The following is a 21,192-nucleotide window of genomic DNA, read 5'->3' as shown; positions in this document are numbered from 1 at the left end:
CTGAAAAGTGAACTGCGGACGGTCCGCCCTTGGGGCGCGGACGGTCCGCATGCTAATTCGATTTTGTACCAGAGAGCATGTTTGTCTCTGGTGAGTTAGATCTCATAACTGCGGACGGTCCGCCCTTGGGGCGCGGACGGTCCGCATGCTAATTCGATTTTGTACCAGAGAGCATGTTTGTCTCTGGTGAGTTAGATCTCATAACCGCGGACTGTCTGCCCCTGGAGTGCGAACGGTCCGCCAGGGCTTAACGGCTAGTTCTGACACGCATTAAATGCACTCTGACTCACTGGTTTATAACGGCGGACGGTCCGGTTTTTAAAACGCGGACGGACTACGACTTCGTAGAAAAGAGTGTAATGGCTAGTTTTTGAAGGGATGTCTATATATACCCAATGCCCGGCCATTGGGTGTCTCTCTTGGCCATTTGGACTGCATTCTTGACATCATAGAGCTAAGGCATCCCTCTCTCACACACACACTTGCTTAGAGATTGCATTCTTGAGAGTGTGAGGGCTTCCTAGTGCATTGCATCAAGAGTTTGAGCTTTGTGGCATTAGGGAAACTTCAAGCAAGCGTCATCAACTTGTTACTCTTGGGAGTTGCCGCTCCCTAGACGGCTTGGAGAATGAGGATTTCGTGGAGCTCCTCCAAGGAGATTGTTGAGGAGCCCCGATTTCGGTTGTGAGAGGTCTTGTACTCACCTCACCGGAGTGGTGAAGGGCAACTCTAGTGGAATCGAGGTGTGGAGCGGTTCCTTGATTCATGTTGGCTCAAGATCAAGAGGTTCTTGATAGAGGAGCGGTTGATTCTTGGAATTCACCTCAATGTGGATTAGGGGTGACCGGCAAGGCATCGACACCACGGGATAAATTCTTGTGTCAAGCTTGGTTACTTCTCTTGCTCACTTTAATTCTTGTTTTTACTTTGAGCAATTTACTTTACTAGAGCTTGATTTGTATCTTGTCACCCTAGGTTGCAAACCCATCTAGAGATAGTAATAGCATGACATAGGGCTTTCCTTTGTTACTAATTAAATTTCTCTTGTGTTGTTGGCTTTAGATTTTAAACTGCCTATTCACCCCCCCTCTAGTCGGTGTTCTTGATCCTACACATGGTGCGGACACGCCAGAATATACTCCTAAAGCCTCTCCCAAGCTTCCGAAATTGACTCATTTGATGCCTGCTGGAAGTTTGAAATCCAACCACGAAGAGCATTGGTATCGCCCGTTGGGAAGAACTTCAAGAGGAACGCCTTGGCACATTTGTCCCAAGTATCCACAACAGTCTTGTTAGCATAAAACCATTGCTTCGCTCTCTCCAAGAGAGAAAATGGAAACAGACGGAGCCGGATTGCATCTTGCGATACACCCTTTATAACAAAAGTACTGCAGAGCTCCAGGAACTGCTAGAGATGATCGCTGGCATCCTCATTGGCACTGCCACAAAATGGACTGGCCTGCACCATCGTAATGAGACCCGTCTTGATCTCGAAATTTTCTCCTCCGGTGTTAACCTCGGGTCCGCTCGGGATCTGGTTAGCAAACGGAGCAGAGTAATCACAGAGTGTCTTCTGGGCCATAGCTCTAGGAGCTGACGACGATGCGATGACTGGATCAACTGCCAAGAATGATCTCCGAGGTGATACGAGAAGAGCTCGCGTTCACCTCAAAAGTGACTCTATATCAGAATGAAAGTTTTGCGTCAAGTCGAAACCGGTCATACACAACCCTGTTTTCATATCAACGAAGATAAGAAAACAAAGCCAAGTTAACCTGTTTAGCAAGCGAATAACAATTTCGATTTTGTTCACAACTCTGTCTATATATTTCACTTTGTGCCTTCCCCGGCAACGGCGCCAAAAATGCTTGTTGGCGCCTACCAACGTCACCTAGCGATGACGCCCGTAGACGCCAATTTGGGACGGCAGTATTTCAAGAACCACGAATAGATCCGCAAGCAAACGGAATACCGCTGTAGCCTGTAGCATTTTACCCGGGAGTATACCGGGGTGTCATTTATATTTCCGCAGGGAAGGCAATGAGTGATAGAATATATAGATCAGTTGGTGAGCTTTATCTAGATTGGATATTCTCATGCATAAACAGGGGTAAGATAATAACATGGTAGGAGGTAGTGTGATACACACACAAACTACTCTCTTGGATAAAAGAATAAAGGTTACTTTAGGCCGGGAGCAAGGTAAAAGTTAGAACTCGAGTCAGCTGTGCTAGGCTAGCTATATCTACACAACAGAGAGATCGCTATCGAAGTAACGGGAGGAGCCCGTACACCCCGATGACTTTATGTACCTCCTACCCCCCATACCGAACGTGGAGGATTACTAAAAGGCACGGACAGGGCTGTCACCACCTGCCGGCTACCTCTACAAACCGTGGGTATAGTTGACATCCAACAACTCTTAGCTAATCTGGACACCATGTCTACACTAGTAATGGATACTCTAGTGTCCCGCGCGGAGTCCCCACCCTCCGGATGGACAGACATCACACTAGAGCAATCATATGAATACTGGAGTAGTTGATAGAGTTCTAAGAACAAAATACTAACCATCTCCAGCACAGGGCGATCATGCAATGCAAGCATTGAATAATAACGCAACCATGACAAGAAGCATATACTCGATAACTTAGAATATACTTCAAGCAGATATCAGTAACCATAGTCTAATTCTATTACAAATGACCGAATATTACAAGAGAGAGCTAGAGATGAACCCATACAGACTCTCGAGCAACTCCGGCGACTCGGTGACTACTAGACTTCTCCTAAACTCCACTAAGCCTAAAGACTATGCAAGGAATGCAAGAGAGGAAGAGGTGTGGTGTGTGTGTGTGTGTTCTATTCTCTACCCCCCCCCCCCTTGTATTTATAGCAGGGAGCCACTGACTGCAGCACCCCAAACCAACGTTGTGAGCCAACAGGGAAGCGCCACGTGCCTTGGTTGAGGTGGTGGGGCCCACGGGCTTGGCCGGCCGACCAGGTAGGTCAGTCGGCCTGCTCGGGCCGCCAACCGCCCCCAACTTCCTGGAGTGGGCTTGTCTTGGTCTCTCCTTGTCCTAAAGTTGAGGCACGGTCTGCCCCAGCTGGGTTTGTTTCAGTTCTTGGGCTTCACTTGGTCCATTTGAGCATGAATCGGTACTATGATATTTTCTGTGATTTTGTGTCGGGCCAAAGTGTGCTTGTAACCTGCATATTAGCTTGAAAATACAACTTGCATATTCTAAAAGGTAAAGCGTGGTTTAGGAACTTTATTGGATAAGAATGCGTGTAAGAAATGCAAACTCTCATGATTTTCTGATCAAGTTGACACCTGGAAATGGTCGTTAGTGAGCGTCAACAATGACCTGATGCTTATTGATTTAAAGTATCTCTATATTTTTCCTCATTGATAGTTTGCAAACTTTCTAGCTCGAATTGAAAAACTTCTAATTCGGCTTTATTTGCTAATATTAAATTTTTTAAACAAGTTCAAGACTTCATAATCAAAGACTTGAGAACCTTTTGCAAACTGATCTATTGAATTCAAACTTCATGAGGTAAATTACCATTTGCCGATTTCCTGCCACCCGAGCACTAAAGTCTCGTTGAGCTCCGCATTGCTGCATTCTTGGTGTAGCCTCATGATCCACTAGCTCCTCATCATCTTGTAGTGAAGGCGCCAGTAGTATTTTTTCATTGCAAGGAGCCGAAATGGGCATTTCTGATTCGGCTTTTTGCTCAACTGCAGGCTGGACCGGTCCGACCGAATTGTCAGAGCAGTCAAACCGGTCAGCTATACCAGTCAGACCGGTCGGTAAGGGCAGTCCGACCGGTCCTGCTAGCAGGTCAGCTGACTTGACCCGCCACACCTTGCTCCGAGGGATGATGGGCCTACATTTGTTAAATTGCCTAGCCTTCAGCTTTTCGACCTCCTATCCCTTCTTCTCCTGACATCGTAGACGTTGCAGCTTTCTCTTTTGAGTACGAGTCAACCCTGACAGACACCACCTTGGTTGAAAGTACTTCAATGTTGTAGTGCTGTTGCTGCTGGCCTCATGATCATCAGCCATGATCGGCCTCTGGACAGAAGTATCGACCGATTTATCAAGAACCATCGGTCTTGCGCCCGCCTCAGTGACAGCCACCTTGATGTTGACGATCTGCACAACAGCATCGGCTTTAATCTTCTCTGAATCAGCAGTGGACTGTACCTCTTTTTTATTCTCCTTGACACGGTACACCTGTCTTAGACAACGAGATTGACCTGGTCCCTGATGGGACCGGTCTGACTGGTCGGTGGTAACCGGTCTGACCGGTGCAGGCTGTTGCCTCTGTCCTGATCGGTGATATCCCGATTGGTCATGCACCGGTCATGCTAACCTGTCAAATACAGGTCTTTTAAATTTTCCTCCCCTCTGGTGAGATGGTAAATGCGGCATCGGATAGCATTGCATCCAAATCCCTTCGTGCTCCCATGTTGGGCAAGAAGAATCTGATGCCGGCGACACCCATGGCATAGTAGAATACACCTTCTAAGGAGGGAACAAGGTGGTGTCATCTCCTCTGCGCTTGCTGAATTCTCTTCTAGGATATGTAGGTTTGCCTTGATGCAGAGGAGACCTTGGTGTCTTTTTTAACAACTGATCTTTTGGAACGGCCTTTGCATACTTGTTCAGCAACCGATCAAAAGTGAGCTTCTGCTTCACAACCCCTTCTTGCACCTTTGATTCATTCACCTTCCAAGTATCCACTTCCGAGTGCTTGGGCTTGAATGTTTTGGGTCGGCCCTAGGGATGACCGGTCCGACTGGTCGAAGAGGCCGGTCTGACCGGTCACACCTGAGTGACAGGCCGACTCGAGTTCTGCAAGGAACTGGCTTGCCCCCCGGGTCTTGAAGCTTTCAAAGTAATTCTCAATGACTCCTTGCCATCTGGAGTCTTTTCTAGCACCACTTCTCTGGCTAGAATCTTGTCATTCACATTCTTCGGCCTTTCTTCGCCAATGATCACATTCTTTCCTTTAGCTCCTTCGGCTTGTTCTAGCCGAATGAGTACCTTGGCGTTGTTCAGATCATTGGTATGAAGAGGGAACGACGCCTCATCAACTTGCGTCTCATGCAAAGCCAATCGTCCTTCATTAATGGCTGATTGTATCTGTCGACAAAAAACATTGCAATCATTGGTTGCATGAGAAGAAGAATCATGCCACTTGCAATATGCACGCCACTTTAACTCCTCAAGCGGCGGTATGGCATGAGACAATTTGATGTTTCCGTTTCTATGCAATTCATCAAATATGCGATCACACTTAGAAACATCAAAAGTAAAGCGAGCTTCTTCTTGCTGAATTTTTTGAATCGGCTTAAGTGATGAACAAGAATATGGTATAGCCTCAGAAGGCCATACAAGCTCAGCAACACAAACTCCCTTTCTCTCATCGTCTGAATTATCAGATTCACAATCAACATGTGTATTGGACTGATGAAATTCACAATTATTTGTAGATGCTTGCATGTTAGAAGCTAAACGATGTGTGATAGGATCAGTTTGTGTCATCGTCTGTACAGAACCAATGGGTGCACGCCTTAACAAATCATTATGCACATCATCCGAAATCAGCCCGTGATGGACACCCGATCCTTGTGGAAAAATAGGCGGTACACTGCATGCTACAGTAGTATATGAGGAATAAAAATTTGCCAATTCATTCGTTCGGCTAGGGCCAGCCAAACAATGACTTGATGCAAACAGTGTTGGTGTTGCCGGGCTGGCCACCGTCACACCGGTTTAACCGGTCGGTAGGACCGGTCTGACCGGTTCGGCCATGTTTGGTAGGGCTGAACGTGGTGGCGGTGACTGCCCAGCGAAATAGTTCGGTGGCATACTATTTAACAGTTGTGATATAAATGCAGATGCTGCCAATGAACTAGGGTTAAGGGTTTCAATAGAATAACTATGATCCAAGACTTCTCCCTCACCCAAACCTCGCACTTGATCGACAAGATTGCGCAATAGATCATTTGTATGGTCGCATGAATCAACAATCCTATCTCCTATGATGGATAGAAATTGTTCAACCAAATCAGGAGACGGAGTGCTTACTTCGCTTGTCACTGTAGATGCGAACGTCGGCATGATGAATTCTTCCTACTTGATCACGCCTTGCCGAGTCCTCTCGTAACATGCAACCAATCTCCTCGTGGCCTCTTCTTGCTCAATCCTGAGTTGGGCCTCAAATTGCTTGCGGCGCTCCTCGGGTATGTCATCATACTCAACATTGATGATGTCCTCGGGGTCGATCATAGATGCATCTACAATATCATCGGCCATGACTGCCGATAAAGATTTCTTCTTCCCCAGTGGAGTTGCCAAAATATGTTGACGCAATTCTGGTCAACACACAAATGTGCTAGCACACGCGGATCGCAAATGATCCTCACCAGCGAGGTCCTGCGTAGACCGGTCAGACTGGTTCTTCAGACGGGTCAGACCACTTGAGGCAGAGACACCGCAAAAACCTAAAACCACGAGCTCGGGAGAGACCCCGTCGGAGCTCGTAGATCTAGGGTTGTCCTGGAGTCGGCAGGCCACCCAGAACGCCCTCGAACGCCGTAGAGACGAGCAAAGAACAGCAAGGGGTTGCAAAAGCTAGGGTTTGGAGATAAAGAGTAAAGGGTAAATGTGTTGATTCGATTGGGATTACCTCAATCGGCCATGGCCCTTCATATATATAGGGTGGGGAGGTCTGTCCCCATTAGGAGTCATAACCCAAACAAATCCTGTGTCAAAATACAACTCCTAACTCGGATTGGCTGTTTCGGACTGGTCTGACCGTTCTCTGGACCGGTCTGACCGCTCTGGACCGGTCTGACCGGGGTGCAGGTCTTCCAGGAGGCATAACTCCCTCATCCGGACTCCGAATTGGACGATCTATATATGCATTTCGATCGTCTCGACAAGATCTACGCAATGCTGTCCAATTGGCATTTAGACAATGTTATCCAGACCGGTCTGACCAGTTTGTTGGACCGGTCTGATCGGTTCACCCAGATTGTCCAGCAAACTCGGTATTTGCCAATTTTGGGTGTCAACATATGCCCCCTGTTTCTTGGTAAAGTTTGCGTATCAAGAAACATTTCTCCAAGCCAAAACTGCACTTAAACAATGAGATGCACCGATGCGTCAATCACATCTTGTCTTCAACGACAAAGGAATTCGAGCAATCACATATTTTGATATGGCCCAACAATAGTTTCACCTTGCTGCTCATGTCCATGTATCTTTAGTGAGATGAAGAGCCTGAGAACACATCACCTCGGCTATAGGTATTTGAAATATCAATCAAATTCCTTCTCACATCCATGAATGCACAAATTGACCAAATTACGATCAAGAATAATTTGATCTTTTCAATGCCTCCCAGAATTAAGACTGAGATCAATAATGACTAAAGATAGTATCCACCAGCCTCACAACCATGAATCAAAAAATCTCTAGCCGAAATAAAAGAAACTTGTTCGGCTTGCTTCAGCAACTTAATGGCTTAACTCGGCTGCATCATAATTTTAGGCCACCATAGCCGATTTATTGCCTCCTGCAGGAAAAAAGGGTCAGACCGGTCTAGGAATCCGGTCAGATCGGTATCCTGAGCCGGTTGGATCGGTCTGTCTAGATAGCATACTTTGGCATCCACAAACATCGGCCTTGTGATATGAACTTGACCTTTTCTAATCTTATAGCCAGATGTTTGATTTGCCAAAATATCAGCTCCATTATTAACATGTCTAGATGTATGATAAATGATGAATTTATCAAAGTAAGATATCACATCTAGACACTCTCATAATAAAAGCATTTAGTGATCCAAATAAGCATTACTTCAACTTAGGTACTTACTGCACCTATTAATATTGAACCACCAAACATTTCTGAATATTTCACACCTATGGATTTCAAGATTTCAAGCTCGAATACAAAACTTCATATCCGGCTTAATTATTGGTGTAAAGTATTTGAACCGGCTATATGTCTCAAAATAGCATCACTTGATGAAACAAAAATAGCACCAATGCCTTGAGAACTATTTCAAGCCGATTCAACGAAGTATAAAATCCATAGGGAAAATACACAACTTATAAACATCTTGCCTCCCGAGCATTAAAGCCACATAAGTAAACTCTTATCGGGGAGCTTAACGCTTTTGGACGATGATCAAAGACACTCATCGGCCATATATGATGCCAAAGACGATATAAATTATCATCCATAGGGAATTCATCCATAGAACACATGTATAACCAAAATAATGTGTAGAGAGATACATAAACTCAAGAATTGAAACCATCTCTAGGAACTAAATATTTCGGCTTTTGAAATTAATCAATATGCATAGCAATTTGGTGATAACCCTCCATGATATAAAGACCCATATGTCATCCGAGGATCAAAATTAGAACAGGAGGGGTAACCAAACATATTATACGATGAATTCCAAGACATGGGCATATATGACATGGGTAAATCAAATGGATGATGTACTGACCAATAATTTTGAAGATCGTCTCTTGGACCTTCTCTTCTTCTTTAATTGCATTGCACTTTTTGCTGGACCATCATCCTTGTCTTGAATTTGAATACTTCCTTTAGGAACCTACGCCATGTCCCTTTGTTTCAACTCTTGGGCACTAAGTCTTTGGAGCTTCTCCTTTTGCCAATTTGATGAATCAAGTGGATGGCTTGGCTTTGCTTCAATTCTGGACAGCAATGATTTTTTCTTGATTTTGGGCTTCTTCAACTCACTTTGTTCAGATTTGGCATTAGGAATATCGAAAGTCAATTTTTCCCTTCCTTTGCCATCAATAGCCGAAGTCTCTAACACATTAATCGGCTTTTCATCAATTACATTCAGATCTTAACACTTATCTTTGTGGCCATCCCTTTTGATCACATAAATTTGCTTGACCGATCCTTTGGCTTGAAACGGTCATTATCAACATATGGTTGTCCTGCACGCATTGTTTCTCTTGGAGCTGCATACTCTACATGATATGGTCTCAAATATGAAGGAGTATGTGCCCATGAATCATTCCACCCCCATGATGAATAACGATGAAAATCAGTGGGACGTGGAGCATATGGAATTGGCATTGATGGTCCAAAAGGAGAATATGATGCTGCTGAATGGAAGTTTTTCTTTTGCCAATTCCAACTCCTGGATTTAAGTTTAGGAGGCAATCTTGATGATTTAACATCGTTCGACCGATTAGCACGCTTGGCCTCATTCTCTTTTAGATATTTAGCCAGAAGTTCATCAAAACTGAGCTTCGGCTTTCTGCCCTTGTGCCTATTACGGTCTTCACCTCCATTTGTTTTAGGATGCTCTGATTTTAGTTTTTCTGGGCGTCCTTGACCAGAACCAGTCTGACCGGTTGGAGCAACCGGTCTGACCTGTCTAGTATCGGTTTGACCGGCTGACCCAACCGGTCTGACCTGTGTCTCCAAGACAATGGGGGTAATTGGCTGTTGTTCCAATTGGGCAGCACTTGCTTGTCCTCCAGCGTCTCTCGAAGAATTACTAAGCTCATCGTCCTCGAGAATATCCTCAACTTGCAATTCATGGACGATGTCTTTCTCATTATTCAAGGAGTTAGATTCCTCCTTTTCACACAACATTTTTATTGTTACATGAATTGGCCGATGTTGGCCAATTTTGTAACCTTTTATCACCAAGACCAATTCATTTCAATTGGTCATTCTCTTGTGCATGAGCAAATCTCAATCGTCCGGAGTTAATGGCCGATTTTACAATTTGGCGAAACATATTGCAATTTTGAGTACTATGATGAAATGAATTATGCAGCTTGCAATATTCTTGCTCCTTTGCATCAAGAGATGGAATCAAGACTTTGTGATCTAAAGATTTAATAAAATTCTTCTCTTGCAATATATCAAATAACTCACCACACAAAGTCAAATCGAAAGTATATTTTATTTTCTCCAACCGATGCTTTTGTGGAGAAGGTTTTAAGGCTGAGCAAACGAACGGTTCAGATTTGCCATCCATCCATTCGGCTATACCTTTCCTTGTACTTCTCATATCTGATGTTTTAGAGCTTATCACTATATCATTATTGGATTTCACAATGCTTTTCGGTTTTGGTTTCTTGCTTTTAATTCCAGAATGACCACAAGTAAACCATGTAGAGAAAATTTTTGGCAATGATGATGGAGTGAGTATAAATGCCAAAACATTACTATTATCGGCCTTTCTAATTTTCACAATGCATTGACCGATACTATCTGGAATTATTTTGTTGCTAGCAATTAATTTACCTTCCTCAATTGATCTTCTAGGATTACTCACAATCAAGTCACAAGTAGATGTATCGACTGAAACTATACGATCTGATTTGAAATTGGGTAAATTACTTGCAAAGCGTACCTTGTTGAAAATATTGGAGAGGCGAGGAACCTTGATGTGGATGATATCATGATTCTCCTCTTGATGGCAGCCCACAATCACATTCTTTATGGACCGGTCAGACCGGTTTACAGATCCAGTCAGACCGGTCTTTCCAGAGCTGCTGGAAATCACCTTGTGCTGACATGCCAATGTTCCTTCCTTACCTCCATTATCATGTTTTCTAATAATTGAGTGCTCTTCACTGCTTAAACTCTTTTCAGCCCGAACATGTTGCTCAATAGCGAAATAATCACTATTAAAACATATAACACCCTCGGCTTTAGAAAAATCAACTATAGCTGTTTTATTGAATCTGCTATGATTTTGTACAGCTGGACTTGTTTCTTGTGATACAGTAGATTCGGAACAATCTTTATCTGATTCGGTTCTCAACACAACCGAATTATTATCCATATCCGAATTATTTTTTTTCCTCATCATCTGGTGTGTTGGATTCACAAGCAACATGTGTTTTGGACTGATGAGTTTCATCACTTTCTTTGGCCTTCTCATATTTATACTCTTGATTCCAAGCTCTAAATAATTGCTCAAAGAGTGGATAAAATTCGGAAAACATATTTGCTGCACTAGCGTTTGAAGTTGCATGCGAGGTTGCTGAATTTTCACTAACTCGGCTTGGGTCAGAAATAACACTTGGAGCCAAATTGTAAGAATTCAAATCTGCATGTGGTGCTGAAATTATAGATGCAACCTCCGCTCTAGTAACATGTTGTGCAGCATATGAAGTTTGAAAATAATTGGCCGGATAGCTAAAATCAGCATGGCCAAATTTCTCATTCATCGGCATGCTCTGAGATGGAGACAAATATTGTGAATTTGCTGCTGATGAATAAATATGTGAAACACCTTGCTGAATAGTACTAAAATTATTAGCACATGGTGTCTCATAAATATTGGCCGAATTTGCAATGTTAGTTTGGCCTTGATAATTGTTCATCGGTATGTGAACTTGTTCCGCTGCCGATGTACGAGGTGTATGTTGTATGTTACTAGTAGCATGAAAATTCGAAGTATGCATGTTATTTGACATAGGCTGTTGCATGTAATTTTCAGAATTATTATGATGTGCATAATAAAATCTATTATCTGAATAATGACTAGCCGATGCAACATGCACACTATCACTATATCTAGCAACATCAACATGAGAATTTGCGGTACTAGCACAATAATTATTAGTAATATGTTATGTATTTGTGTGCTATACCTCAGGTGTGGTGTAGTAATATCACTGTGGAGCATAAGAATAACCCGCCATGAGTACTCAATATAATCGGTCTTGATGCTTTTGGTCTTGTGATCAATAAATCTTGATAATCCAAGCAGTCAATGACCAACACTTTGCTTTTCTTTTGATCTTCGATATGCAACAGCAAGCAAAGTGAATTGCGATCGGCTTAGGCAGCCTGATGCAATAGCACGAGTATAGATGTAATCGGTCTAAAGACCAGATGCAATATTGATGACGAACCAAGATAGTAAAGCAATGACCACAAGGCTAGGGTAGAAAAATTCGGCTGCTTCAGTAACCAGAATTATCTTCCCCAGCGGAGTCACCAAAATTGTGTTGACGCAAGTTTCGGCCAACACACGAGAGCACTCGAGCGTGCGAGTCGCAAACGGACCGAAAGGCAGCAAGGCCGTTCAGACCGGTTAGACCGGATAAGCAGACCGGTCCGACCGGTTTCTAGGGTTTCGCCAGAATCGGTCGTATCGAGGGATAAATATCAAACTTACGTGGTGAAGAGCGGCAAGGTTTACGAGCAAACCAGCAAAGGATAACCAATGCGCTGACGTGATGATGAACGACTAGTTTACGAGCAAACTAGCAAAGGCTGTCGAAGCTCTCGCCCAGGAGGGACCCCGTCGGGGCATGAACATCGCCGGACGTGCCCTAGGTTGACCAGCAAGCCTTAGGACGCCATCTCTGGTCATGGAGATTAGAAGACGAACAGCATGGAGAGGTTGGAAGAGAATTAGGGTTTGTAGAGAGGTAAAAGTTGATTTGTTCGATTGGATGTGTATCAATCGGCCGTAACCCTTTATATTTATAGGGTGGGGTGGTCTGTACCCTTTATGAGTCAAAACCCTTACAAATCCCGCATCAAAATACAACTCCTAACTCGGACTAGACTTTTCAGACTGGTCTGACCGCCCCTGGACCGGTCTGACCGGTCAGACAGGGGTGCAGGTCTTCCGGGAGGCATAACTTCCTCATCCGGAGTCCGAATTAGACATTCTATATGTATTTCGATTGTCTCGACGAGATATACGCAATGGTAAAGTCCAATTGACAATTTGATAAAGTTATCCAGACTAGTCTGACTGGTTTACATGACCAGTCTGACCGGTTCACCCAGATTGTCCAGCAAACTCGGTATTTGCCAATTTTGGGTGTCAACAAGCAGGTCTGACTAGATCGCAAAAGAGGCGAGTTCAGAGGCTATGTCAGATAGAGGTGCTAGAAGAGGAAAGAAAGGAGGCTCCTAAGAAGAAAGGAGTTTGGCGTGTTAAGGAAAAGGATGATGATCGGCAAGGTCCGGGGTCATCGACTGCGCCTGTTTACATGGTTATCATGCTTCCACCGATCCAAGCAGTCAGTTTCCCAAACCGTTACTGATGGATGAGTTCCTTGATGATGAAGGGAAGTTGGAGCATGGGTTTACGTCGGCCGATGCTTTAGAAGAAGTGGATATTGGAAATGGAGAAAGATCAAGGCCGGCGTTCATAAGTGTAACACCCGGTTTATAAAAGGACATAAACTGAGCAATCATATAAGTGCCAGGATCAAGTCACACGTATATACAACTAGAATGAACAGTATATCATAGCACATATCACATAAAAAGATATAATAAAGCGAGTACGAATGTTATTTGTTACATAAATGACAAAATGTCTGATACAGCGGAAGCGTAAAAACATATACGTAAACTCTCGTCGAAGCTAGGCACCACAGGGACATCGACTGGGAGACGACCACCTAGAAGTCCTCGTCCTCCTGGTAGCTCTGGGTGAAATCCTCTGCGTCGCCAGGAACTGAGCAGCAGTAGGGTATCCCCAAAACCAAACCAAACCAACCACTGGGGGAACCCCCTAATCAAAGGAAGATAACCCCACTAATCAAAAGGAGAATCTGGGCCGCTCATAACCGTGAGCACGGCTAGTATACCAGTTCTACACTCTGCAGAGGTTGCACATCTTTACCCACAAGTCGTGAGACACTCTAGTTGTTCATCACACTTTCTTAGGTGAGATGACTAGCAAACTCACTACGAGGACGTTACAAAGAATCTCGTTGGTAAGGCATAACCGCGAAGAGTTAGATCGGCGACGATGGGGCCCACCTCACAGGGGAACAAGCACAAAAGCACAGACCAAGCCAGAGGAGCAGGGATCATTGAAGCTTACCACCCCTGCCCCGTCGGTAAGTTACTCCAAACCAAAAAGACCTAATTAGTAAGCCAAGACCGTCCCATTCCAGTCTTGTGGTAGCGCTATTGTCCCAGGTTGTCGCTCTATGAACCGGTCCTTTGGGAGAGTGGCCAACCAAGCACTAAGCACTGTGCTGGCCCCTAAACCATGTTTCTAGATAAACCAAAAAAATTTAACGAGACGTGAGCCACTCAAGCGGGCCACTGCCAGAATTAAGTTGCATATACCATTAATTAATTAAAAAGGACCAAGTGTGTTATAGCGCGGCACCTAACACAACTAACCAAAATGCAACCCAAGGGATTTATAAAGGATATAAAGTGGCTAGGAAAATCCTTATAGGCATACAGTATTAAGATGCAGTATGAAAATGTATTTAAAGGTGATAGGTGTTGTTCATGTTATACTTGCCTTCCTCAAACTGTTCCTGCTACTCAAACTGCTTTGAAGATGGTGGCTGCTCCGGGTACTGGTACTGATGCTCCTCCGGTAGTTCAATGTCTACTCACGAACACATGGCCAAAAACAAGTCCAGCACATACACATACATGCAAACAACGGCAAATACTAAGAAATAGTACAACAATACATAAAAACAGCAAACAAAACTAAGCTAAGACTATTCTACGCATTACAACGATCGCGTGGACATAAAGAACGCCTAAAATGGAGCTAGAACGCGAAAACTAGGCCTAAAACAAGATCTAGGGGCTTTTCTCCAAAAACCAGGGACCTATATATAAAAACTGGAAAGAACCGAGGGCTAACACGCAAAAACGCACGGGCTGGACGGCGAGCACAAAAACTAGAAATGTCAGGGGGCTAAACATTAAAAACAGGACTTAATTGGAATTATTTTTGAAAGCGCATGGACCGCAGGTTGATTCAGAGAAAAGCCAGGGACTCTTTAGCAAAGTTTCCAGGCCAAACCGGTATGTTTAGATCAGGACCGTTGGATCCAGAACTGGTGGCTTAGATCTAAACGGGGCACGATCTAATCGCGGGCGTCCGTGCGGGATCGGACGGCCTGGACCTACTCCGCGCGCGGGACGGTGGTGCAGGGTCATCGGAACAGGGTCCCCGCGGTGGCGCGCGGCTGGAACTCACCGGAGTTCGTAATTCCTGGCGTTCCAGAGCTCGGTTTGAGGTGCGGTTTGGCCGTGGATGCTCAGCATGACATGGCTAAACCACTTGGGCACTCAGGTTGGGGAAAAGGAGCTTGGGACAGAGTGCGTGGTGGGGAGGGCGGAACTGCACGGCGAGGCTCGCTGGCGTGTAGTGCTCGGGCGGTTCTGGTGCTGGGGCTCGAGCGCAAAAGGGCCAAGGAGTTTGCGCAAGGACAGGGCAAACCAGTGCAGGGGTTGTGCAGGGCTGGGGTGCACAGCAGGGCATCCGCAATGGCAGAGCAGGGGCATGCGCGGCGGCGGGAGCACCGGCGAGCGGTGCCAGGGCACCTAGATTGCGCCATAATCGAAGATATCTAGCGCAAAAGGTCGGTGGAGGCTTGGGGATGCTTACCGAGGCTCGAATCGAGCGGGGAAGTGGCGCAGGGCGGTCGGCGACGAGAACCCGCGGCGGCGCTGGGCGGAGCTTCGAGGACGGAGCCGCTGCTGGGCTGTGGTCGAGGAGGGCTAGCTTGGAGGCGATCCTGGGCTCAGGGTGACGCTGCTGCGGTGGCTCTCGGTGGGGCTGGGGTGCGGCAGAGCGGCAGAGTGGTGCGCCCGCGAAGGCGCAGAGCCTTGCGCGGCAATGGCGAGGACGGATGCGATGGGATTCGGGGCGGCGGCTGCGGTGTGGCGTCGTGGCTCGCAGGAGGGGGTCACGGGCCACTTAAGGAGGGGTCCGGAGATCTTGGGCGGCCGTGCCGGGCAGGGGCGCTGTGGTGATTGCGGCCGCGATCCGTGTGCGTGAGGAGCGGATTGCGCAATGGCCTCGCGTGATCCGGGCTCGGTGGGGGAGCTTCTAGAAGGTGAGGCTGGCCGGTAGGCCCTGCGGGGTCGGCGTGGCCCACGAGGCAGCATCGGGGCGAGCTGGGCGGGGCGGAGCAGAGAGCGCGACGAGATGGCTCAGCGCGGTGGAGGAAGAAAGGAAAGGGGAAGGGAAGGCGCTGACACGCGGGGTCGGGCTGTCAGGCGAGCCACGCCTGCGTGGGGAAATGGCTGACGTATGGGCCGGGTGCTGTCTGGTCGGTGGGGCTTGGTTGTCGGAGCTGCCAAGGCGCGGATGAGTGCACGGGGTGCAGGGGGGAAAGAGTGGCTGTCAGCGGGCCCAAGGTGTCGGACGGAGGATGGCACGCGCGAGCGGGTGCTGCTGAGCTGAGAGCTTCGCGGGGAGACGGGCCGTGCGTGGGGTTCTGCTGGGCCGAGCGGAGCTGGGTTGAGCACGGAGGCGGGAGAAGCAGGAGCTGGGCCGCGTGTTTGCACCGGGCACGGGGTTGAGGAAAGGAGGGGAAGGGCTGGGCCGCTTCGGGCTGCTGGGCTGGATTGCTTTTGGGGTTTGGGCTGGTTTGGGTTTTCTGTTTTCCTTCTCTTTTTTATTTTCCAACCACACTCAAACTATTTGAATTCAAATTTGAATTTGAATTCAACCCTAGCACTCAAACATGCACAAACAAGTTAGCCCTAAAATAAATTTTAATTACTTGTGAAGCAAAAATAAATTATAAATGCAAGGCTAAGCAAATTAAATCCTAGATAATTAAATAAAGCCAATTAAATTTATTATCAAATAGGAAATTTAAATTAGGGTGTTACAATAAGCGCGAAATTAAATCCTGAGTGTAAGCAAGAGCTATTGAAGTTGTTAAAGGAATATAAAGATTGTTTTGCTTGGGAGTATTATGAGATGCCTGGCTTGGAGCGATCTATTGTTGAGCATCGGTTGCCTATTAAACCTGGGTATCGGCTGTTTCAGCAGGATGCAAGACGATGCAATCCTAAAGTTTTGCCAGATATAAAGGCCGAGATCACAAGGTTAATAGAAATAAAGTTCATTAGGCAATGTAGATATGCTGAATGGATATCTAATGTGATTCCTGTACACAAGAAGAATGGAAAGTTGCATGTGTGCTTTAACTTCAGGGATCTCAACAAAGCTACGCCGATGGATGGTTACCCCATGCCAGTTGCCGATATGTTGGTAGATGCAGCTACGCGACATAAGGTGATAAGATTTATGGATGGGAATGCTAGATATAATTAGATATTTATGGCTGAGGAGGATGTCCATAAGACTACATTCAGATGCCCGGGGCATGTTGGTTTGTTCGAGTGGATTGTCATGACCTTTGGGTTGAAGAATGCCGGAGCTACATACCAGAGGGCCATGAATTAAATTTTCCATGAGATCATCGGCAAGATTGTGGAAATTTACATTGATGACGTTGTGGTAAAGTCCAAGGGACATAAAGAACATTTAGCCGACTTACGTAAAGCTTTAGAATGCACTAGAAAGCATGGATTAAAGATGAATCCTAACAGGTCTGCATTTGGTGTGTTGGCTGGTGTCGATGTTTACCGCCAAGCCTGCTCAGGGATACCCTTAGCAGTAGGATTGTAGGTAGGGATCGACTGCTCTGGAACTCGATGGTGCAAGGAACACAAGACTTGTACCAAGCTTAGATATTATTTATTATCGGCTGAGTGTGTTGTGGTGAGCAAAGATGATGTGATTAAATACATGCTCTCATTGCCGATTTTAAATGGGAGAATCGGAAAGTTGATTTTGGCCTTTTTTGAATTTGATCTGAAATATGAATTGGCCAAAGCAGTTAAGGGACAAGTCATGGCCGATTTTATTGTTCAGCATTGTGGGCCAGAACTGGGAATTGTTGATCTGGTTCCGTGGACATTGTTCTTCGATGGTTCATCGTGTGGAGCTGGATCTGGTATTGGCATTGTTTTAGTGTCGCCTCGGGGGGCAACATTTGAATTTTCTTTTCCGATAGAAGCAACTGCTACTAACAATTAGGCTGAATATCAAGCTTTCCTCAAAGGAATACGGCTATTGCAAGAGGTTGGGGCCAATGCAGTAGAGATATTTGGGGATTCCATGCTAGTGGTCAATCAGTTAATCAGTATATATGAATGTAAAAATGATATTCTACGAGTTTATCATGTAGAGTGTTGCCGATTGCAGAAAGAGTTTAAGAAGGTAACTATAGAGCATGTCCCCAAGTTTTGCAATAGTGATGCCAATCGGCTAGCGCAACATGCCTCTGGTTATCGGCCGATAGAAGGTGTAATGGTTCTAAAATTACCTGCTGATGATTGGAGGAAGGAGATCGTTGATTATTTGGATGATCCCTCAAAGAATGTAAGCCGGAGGGTCAGATTTCAAGCGACTAAATATGTGTTGCTTGAATGAGAATTGTATTACCGGACAATTAATGGTGTTTTGCTCAAATGCCTTGATAAGGAGGAAGCTAAAGTCTTGATGGGGGAAATACATGTAGGTGTCTGTGGGTCGCATCAATCGGCATATAAGATGAAGTGGATGATTAGAAGGAATGGATACTTTTGGCCGACCATGTTAGAAGATTGCTTCACTTATTATAAAGGGTGTCAAGAGTGTCAGATATTTGGTAACGTACAGTGGGCACCAGCATCTGCTATGAATCCCATTATTAAGTCATGGTCATTTGGAGGATAGGGAATTGATTTGATTAGACAGATTTATCCACCATCTAGAAAGAATCATAAATTCATACTGGTGGCAACAGATTATTTCACCAAGTGGGTTGAAGCAATTCCTCTGAAAATCGTAACATCCAAAGAAATGATTGAGTTCGTAAAGGAGCATATTATCTATCGGTTTGGTACCTCACAGACTATTACAACTGATCAGGGTAGTATGTTTATTTATGAGGAGTTTGTCGCAAATATGGGAATTAAATTGTTGAATTCTTCTCCATATTACGCCCAAGCCAATGGTCAGGCAGAAGCTTCCAATAAAGGAATTATTAAGTTGATTAAGAGGAAGATTGACGAGTAGCCAAAGAAGTGGCATACCACCCTTAATGAAGCTTTGTGGGCCTACAGAATGGCTTGTCATGAGGCTACTAAACTATCTCCGTATGAGTTAGTATACGGGCATGAGGATGTTCTTCCTTGGTAGACAAAGCTTGGTTCCAGACGCGTTACTTTCCAAGATCAGTTAACAGCCGATTACAATGTTGCATTGATGAAAGACGAGTTGGAAGATCTGGCTGGTCATCGGCTAAATGCTCTCATAAATATCGAAGCTAATAAAGTTAGAGTGGTATGATAAGAAGGTCAAAGCCAAAACTTTTGACCAGGGAGACTTGGTGTGGAAATTGGTTCTGCCGATAGGAACCAAGGATCCCAAATTCGGCAAATGGTCCCCAACATGGGAGGGGCCGTATAAGATTAGCAGATGTGTTCCTGGAAATGCATATATTTTGGAAACATTGGAAGGAGAAGAATTTTTCAGTGCGCTTAATGGAAAATATCTGAAGAAATATTACCCAAGTGTATGGGTGGATGCATAGCCGATTACACCAAAGATCGGTTGGTTTTGGGTATAGCCGATACAAGGAAGTATCGCCTTCAGCCCAAAAGATGAAGAAAGGTTTGATCGTAATACGAGAACATTCAAATGCTTTCGTGGCCGATATGATGTATATCGCCCTTAGATCAAAAATACACTCCATACACATGAGTTTGGATTTGAATCAAGATTGCATGATGTTTTCTTGGAATTATCGGGTTTCTTTGTGGTTGAGTTTATCTTAATCGAATTGAAATGCGTGGGTTCGTTTGTTATGGCAATCGAAGATCAATGTGAGGAAAATTAAGGAAAAATCGGGACAACACAGAAGCAAAAGCGAAAGGGGGAGGAGGCCCATCCATTGATTACATTTACAAGAAGCCAGATAGGCTATTACATACTACAACCTAATCTGACTCCTCGCCGAACAGGTTGCTGACGACCCCATCCAAGCTCACATAGTCGACAATGGCGTTGGCGACGAAGCGGAGATCGTCAACCATCTCATCGAAGTCCTCCCGCGCCGCACCCCACTCGGGGAAGACCGGCTCCCATTGCCGGAAGTCTGCCCCGGACATGGTGGACACCATGGCAATGGCCCTGGCGGCGCCTGTGTGAACTTCGTGGACGGTGACCTCCTTGATGCAAGTGGGGATGTTTTGCAGGCGTGCAGCGATGGTGCTCCCCCGACTGTTCAACGAGTCTATGGCGACTCGGGAAGCATCGAGGAGGCCCTAGACCTGCGCCTCCAAGTCTGGAAGAAGCAAGGGTTAGAACAAGAAGCTGGAGCTAATCATGAAAAGAGGCATGGCAGAAGAACTTACTGGCGACCTTGGTGTCAGCATTGGAGAGTTGACCGTGGATGATGACCTGATCCATCTGCGCTGCGTCAAGTTGGCGGAGAGCCTCATCCCGCTGATGGAGGAGGTTGTAGATGAGCCCTTGGGTGCCCTCGTCTAGGGCCTGGAAGTTCGCCGGGAGCTCGGCGTCGACGCCCCTACAAAGATCAAGAACTAGTCAAATGCAATCTATAATGCAGCATTGGTGAAAGAGGAGAGATGCATTACCCATAACGGGGATGGAGCGGCGGAGGAGCACCGGAAGAGCCCTCGCCGGCGCACTTGTTGTTCGCCATTTACTTGAGGAAGGAAAGAAAGACTGGGGTTTTGGGGAGGCTAGAGGAAGAGGAAGGCGAGGAAAGCTATGGCCGATGGAGAAGCTATGGTGCCGGTGGGGTTATTTATAGCCCAAAGTGGGGGAGGTGAATCGGCTGCGGTGCACTGGTACGGCTTTTACTCCTAGATTTAATTGAGAGGAGCGTATGGGTAAAAAGACGGAAGATGAGTCGGTAGATTCCCGTTGTGTGGAACGGGAAGGTGAAAGGTGAAGGGTAAAGAGGAGATTTTGGTTCACCACCCGCATAGGAAGCGAGATGGAAGTGATGAGAAGACCGTTCGACAGCGTAATCATGACAATGATTAATTTCAAAGTAAAAATGACATTTTACTCCGAAATTGGGGGGCATGTGTTGACACCACATTTTAACACGTGTCAAGGAAGAGTGTTGCAGAGGAGAAAAGGTTCTGTCTAGCGCGAATGGTGGATTTGGATGGGTGATCGTACATCACCAATGGAGATCATGTTGACCGGAGGAAGGCAAAGTTGACCACATATTTTGGCTTCGGTTTGGTAGGAGAAATCTTGTTTTAGAATTAGTTTTGTTTTCTAGATTAGAATCGTGCTTTGCCATGATCGGCTAGGATT

The sequence above is a fragment of the Panicum virgatum genome, chromosome 6N, assembly GCF_016808335.1.
Source record: "Panicum virgatum strain AP13 chromosome 6N, P.virgatum_v5, whole genome shotgun sequence".
NCBI lineage: Eukaryota > Viridiplantae > Streptophyta > Magnoliopsida > Poales > Poaceae > Panicum > Panicum virgatum.
Note: the sequence above shows the minus strand (reverse complement) of the source record.